The 6541-nt window shown below is 25.5% G+C and overlaps 1 protein-coding gene across 1 annotated transcript in view; it reads left to right on the forward strand.

Moving 5' to 3' along the window:
* Positions 1-6222, forward strand: part of LOC107444703 (uncharacterized) — a 43915-nt gene extending 37693 nt beyond the window's left edge. Inside the window, exon 60 of the mRNA XM_071185222.1 lies at positions 6055-6222. The gene's annotated coding sequence lies outside the window, so the exon portion shown is untranslated. The remainder of the gene's footprint in view (positions 1-6054) is intronic.
* Positions 6223-6541: the final 319 nt, after the last annotated feature.

Below are 6541 nucleotides of genomic sequence, written 5' to 3' on the forward strand. Positions count from 1 at the left end.
TTTTTATTTTGAGCATTATGTGTATATATGTATATATATATATATATATAAATGTCAAAAAATCTATATAATTGGCCTCAAACAAATGGTAAAAACTAGCAGTTAATAACTGTATGTTAAACACACGTCTTACATTTTTGATTAAGTAATTTAAACGTAATAGTAATCACTTTGGAAAAAAAATTTAATATATTTGTACTAAGAAGAGAGAAACAACGGAATTGGTTGTATAATGAATAAATACAATGATTAACAATGAAAAATATGAAGAATATTAAAAAAATTTCTAATTAATTACCATATTACATCTAAAAGCAATTTTTTAAATGTGCGTTATTCTAAAAGTATAATTTTATTTATTTACTTAAAATATTGTTATTCTTAAGCATATAATATCAAATTACTGATTCGATTCGTTTTTTTTTTCTTAATGTATAAATAAAACTTGAGACATGATGCTAAAGTTAAGTAATAAAACTCGTGAATTTTACAGAAAGTCATTTAATTTAAAAGCTTACGGAAAATTTATTTAAAATTGGTAGAAAAATCTTATTCTATTTACTAATTTTTGAGTTCCGTGATTGAAACCTTCTCTTAAAAATTAATATTTATTTTCATAAATAGTGATAGTTATGAAGATAAATATTTTTACACCCATTTTATAAGTGAAATAAAACAGTCATTAATAGTATCGTACATAAGGAGCAAAGAAACAAGTAGCACAGCAAGTGCTCCACTTATATTAATTTTAGTGCTCTTTTCAGATAAAAAGTCAGTTATATGAAATATATCCCTGTTAATTGAATAAATTGTGATAGTATACTGTAAACATTTTATTATTTAATTTTTTTCAATGAATTTAATGATAGGTGGATTATTATTTCTTTCTCACATCATTTATTTTTATGAAATAGGACCTTCAAATTACTTAGCGAAATTTACACAGTTATCGATGATATATAAAACAATTAAGAATTTATATGCGCAGAAAATATGCTCTGTTCACATTAGTAACCATTAATTCTACAATAAAGCATTAAGTTTACGTATTGCCACTTTTTTTACAACCTACAGACATTACCAAAGTATGAAAAATATTAAAACTCCTTATGGGTTTCAAAAATCATCCCTAAAGGATCTTTTGGTTCAGAATTAGTAAGAAATTACGCAAATTTTTATTGGATATCGGTTTTTGAAAAGTTTCTAAATAAAATTCAATATTGTTTTCTGAACTGATGGAAAATTAACTTTGCATTACAAAGTACAAATTTATAATCACAGCTAAAAACATAAATTATAATCTTATAAACATCTCCTTTAAATGCATTTTGAGCAATATAAAAAATTTTAAAATTTATTTTCATTTATTCCTTTTTTACGCTCTTTCCTATTTTAACCAATTTATCCTTTACCATGTTACCCATTTTTTCATTGCCATACTACACTTTTGTCAATTATCACACTATCCATTACCAAATTATCCATTTATCCATTGACATTTTGCAAACTTTATTCCACTGGATCATTTTACATTTTACTGACGTATGTTTTACAAATGTACTTGTTTCCAATAGAGTCTTAACCCTTTGTAACACCGCGTTACACATCTGCAACATACATGAAAATTCAATTATATAATGAGCTGGATTTACCTATAAACTTGAACCAAATTCAGGTAAAGAAAATATTACAAACTCGGGGGAACCACGTCTTGGTGCAGCTGCCAATATTATTCGAGTAATGCGCTCAGCAAGAATTGTTCCACGACATAATTGCAGGATATACAATTTTTTTTACAAGTTGGCTAAGGAGGGATTGAAAAATGTGGTGTGAGACTTTGTTACCATGAAAGCAACAATTTCAAAATTTTAAATATATTGGGTTATATATATAGTTTCAAATATATTGGAAGTTTTGTGCTATTTTTCACGATAGTGGAAATGCTCAACAAATGCTTGTTATCAATAAATTTTTAATTTTATGGTCTTAATTTTTTGATTATTTTTTACACGCTTAATATGATATATTGTAACATCCGCTTAAATATTTCTTAAATCAGAGTTGTTAAGTTACAAAGGGTTAATACTTCTCTGCTAAAATTCTTATTAGTTTCTAACCTACTATTATAAAAAGATAAATTTAAAACTTATCTTTAATGTCGCTAGTGGCCTATGTAGCTTATGAAATTCATTTTGAGTTTGAAATTATATATATTTTTCAATGAACTATAATACCTTTTTTAAATAAACTATGCATAAGAGTTAACTTTATATGAGCCCCTATATGAAAAGCCTTTAAAATGAATTTAACATAACCATTATGTTAGCTTTTTAAATTATAAAAACGTTTATTTAACATCCTCAAAATATTTAGACAAAAAGATTTTTTTTAAATTACTTTCTTTAAAATAATAATTTAACAAATAATAATATTATACGTGGTAATTTTTAATCATTACAAAAAAGGAAAAGGGAAAAATTCAAAACAATGTTTAAAAAAAGCATTTAGGAAAGTTAAATTTTAATCTACGTAGTTTGTGGTTTAATAATTATTTAACATTTCTTTTTTATAGAGTCTCCTGGTAGTCCTTTCCCTTTCCTTGACCTTTCTCACACTCCTGGTAATCTATATGCATAAAAACGTCTGCTTGTCTGTATGTATGTCTGTCTGTGCGTCCTTTATAGGCACCTGAACAATCAGACTGAAAGCAAAGAAGTTTGGCAAGGCCATTGTTGACATTTAAACTTTCTATGACGAACCATTCAATCGCGATAATGCAAAAACAAAATGGAATTTTCTGATTGGTTAAGCGTTATCCATTGTTTTGAATTAAATTACAGACGATTCAATTTTCCAAGTATTTTAAATATAAGATCAGTAATATTTGCTAGTTTATAGCACTTGTTAATAAATAAAAGTTTATTGCAGGTACTTTAATATTCAATTTTTTTTGTTCACTGTGTCAAATAAATTCAATAAACATTAAGGTGTCAATAAACATTAAGGTAAATTCAATAAACATTAATTCGTGGACTACGTCATCTAAATAATATTTCTTAATTTTTATTATAATTATAAAGCTATGTGATGACATGTGTTAATTTTGTGCTTAATAATCTTTTAAAATGTGTTTCTGTTGAAGTAAATAATTAAAAACCCTTGGTAATTGAAATTAAACAAAACGTTAGTTATAAATTCAAGGACAAAATTAATGGAAAAGTGATACTATTTCACTCAGTAAGTATTTGGTGATTATTAAAATCGCATCAATAGTAATCAGTCTTAAGACCAATACTATGGAAATAACTGTCTTACTGTCACTTGAATGGGATATGCATCGGCGAAAATTACTTGATTGAGAAAACTACTAAAATTTTGACTATCATGAGTTGGCCACGAGGAATATCACGTAAAGTACAGTTCATCTCTATATGAAGGGATGAACTTCAAAGAACAGTGTTTTGTTTAATGCAGTAATAAAAAACCATTGAGAAATGCTTCAAATAATTTAAAATGGAAAAGCTAATTAAAATTGTGTTAACTTTATTAATTGAAGAAGTTAGTAGAAAAACTATGTAAGTGTCATTTTTAGAGAGGCTATAATCAGTTTAAGAAGAAAAAAAAGTGGTGTCCGAACTATTTTATTATTGATTTATTAGAAAGCAAGATTGATTTATCATGCAAGCATACTAAAAACTAAAGTGGTTTAATTATGTTAAGATTAAAGTGAAACCAAACACAATTTTCTTAGATTAAACATATACATGTTGCTGAAACCATATTATTTTTATGCCATATTATTATAACCATTGATTATTAGTTTCAGTGATTCATGAAAGTAGATCTTAACTGGTTCTTCCACTAAGCTATTAAACTTTGTCGGCACATGCCTTAAATGTTGTGTATAATTTTGTGGTGCAGTTCGATACTGATTAATTATTATTTTTATTTTTTTTTATTTTCCCCATATTAATAATGGTCATGCAGCTTGTAAATTGCGATAACAAAGAAATGTGCTCAGACATATTTTTATTGAAGCAATGTAATATATTTCATAAAATGAATACAATCAATATTTTTTTTAGAAATAAAACATTTTAAGTAATTTGATACAAATTTAGCTTTACAATATATAATTAAGCGAATAATGATGATTATGAAGAATCTGCTTAGAGAGTTAAATAAATAACCTGAAATATAAAGTAGTTTAAAATGTGTGACTAGAGAAATTATGTTAATTGAGATAAGTTTAATAGTTAACCAATTTTATGATTGCGACTTATTAATTTGGATTGAAGTATTCTAAACTGAAAAAACATTTTCATCTTAAATGCTAATTTTGAAAGTGAAACATTTTTCAAACTAAATTTTCAAACCTTTTTTGATTTTTTTTTAAAATAATGCATAATAAATTTAGATAATAGTAACAGGGGTATTAGTAACAGGTACTAATAATGCAGGGTAATTCGTAACTTTCCATGAGGAATGAATTTGTCGAGAGAACACGTAGTTTTGAAGAAAATATTATTCTAGTTGTTAATGTGTAATTGATTACCTACAGAGAACAAAAGAGATTTGAGTAGACCAAAAACAATTTGTATTTACTATTGAAACAGACAAAGAAAAAAACAGTTTCACGAAATTTATTCAATTCTTACAAATTCTCACTCAATTAATCCATTTTTTTTTCTAAACAGAAATATTATCATTGAATGTTGAATGTTTTAGTTCCGAATTTGGCTATACACACTGATTTATAATAAAAATTTTATGTTTTGTAATAAGGCATGAAAAAATATTTAGCACTTTAGAAATAGTTCATTTTTAAAAAAATAATTATTTTTAAGGTCTTTGCCCTATTTGATTACTATTACACGGAGAAAAAAAATCTGGTAAATTACTGTGCTGTATGGTAATGATATTTCTGGTAAGGCAAAACTATAATTTCGGTCAACTAAACGATATTTAAACCATTCATATAGCAATTCTTCCGTTCACACGGTTACGCTTTACCGTAAATTCTGGTTTACAAAATTATAGCTCTTATTGCCTCACATTAAGCAAAAAAATTCGAAACCAGAAAGTAAATTTAACTAAATAACTGATTTTAATGCAATACTCTAATGTATCATGATAAAAATAACAAATTTTAAAACATTTACCAAATTTTATAACATATTATAAAACTACATTTTAATATTAATTATACCAAAAATATTACCAAAGCACTTCGGTGAAAATATTACCGAGATTTTAATGTTCCCATACAGTCAGAAATACGGTGAATTTCACCACATTCTAGTAGTTTAGACTATATTTTTCACTCTGTGTCACAGTGAGAATAAACACCAATAGAAAGCAGATTGAAGAGCACCAAACCCCGTAATGTACCTTGTTACTTTTGTTGCCGTTTAACTGATAATTTCACGAATTTGAATTTTTAAATGCTTCTTAAAAATATATTAAATTAATGAACAAGTATTATATAACATTGTTTCGCTCGCAAACAGCTTTAGAATTTCTTCCAATATAACGAGCTCTTATACGTATTGCTCCATTTTCACTGCACAATTTTTAAATAATCTCAAACATAACAATGGTACCTTTATTTAGTACTATATACAATTCCAAGTATTGTAATTATTACCATATGTAATTTTCTTTAGAATAGCTATTATCATATGTAATTTTGAGTTAAACATTACCATATTCATTTTGACTTAACAACATTGATAAAAAATTTTCATTTAGGCTCTGGGGAACGGATTTAATCATTATTTTTTTTCAGCTGGCTTGTTCTTGAAAAAATATATTTTTTTCTTTCAGATTTATGATTTTCATGTAAAATTAAAGTTTTATCATCAATCGGAATAATAAAGCCTGTTGATCTACAGAAGCTGACAATTTTCATATTTAGGAAAACGAAATTGGTTATTTTTGTACACTAATGTATACATGTTTTGAAAGAGAGAGATAAAATATAAATAAAAAAAATCGTTTTTAGATTTATTTTTTTTCTATACATTATAATTAAACTTAATATTTTCATTACAGGGGATAACTAGAAAAAAGAAAATTACTCTCCAAGTTCCATGCTTAAAACTGAGTTTGACAGAGAGGTTCAATCAGGAACAATTAACCAATGTCTTCCTGAATAGTTCAATATTTTTTTCATTATTGTATATTATTTTTAAAAGACATTAAAGAAATATATGCATTAAAGTGCTTAATGTCTTCATTTTTATTTAAGCGTATTTCCAAAATATGCAAAGATTTACAAAGATGTCAAAGATAGCCTAGCTAAAATAAAACAGTTTAAATATACTCTTGCTACTATACACTAAAAAAACTTAACATTTTAGTATTGGAGCCAAACGCATTACATAAATAATGTAAGAAATTTAGATCCAATTAAAACAGAAAAAGCAAGATATTTGTATTTTTATAATATAATAAATAACCATGGAGTATTTTATTGTTGTTAGATTTGTGACTAAAAAGAAAATAAGTAAAGTAATTGGCTTCATCTTTTTATTTCAAA

Source organism: Parasteatoda tepidariorum, chromosome 1 (genome assembly GCF_043381705.1).
Source record: "Parasteatoda tepidariorum isolate YZ-2023 chromosome 1, CAS_Ptep_4.0, whole genome shotgun sequence".
Classification (NCBI taxonomy): Eukaryota; Metazoa; Arthropoda; class Arachnida; order Araneae; family Theridiidae; genus Parasteatoda; species Parasteatoda tepidariorum.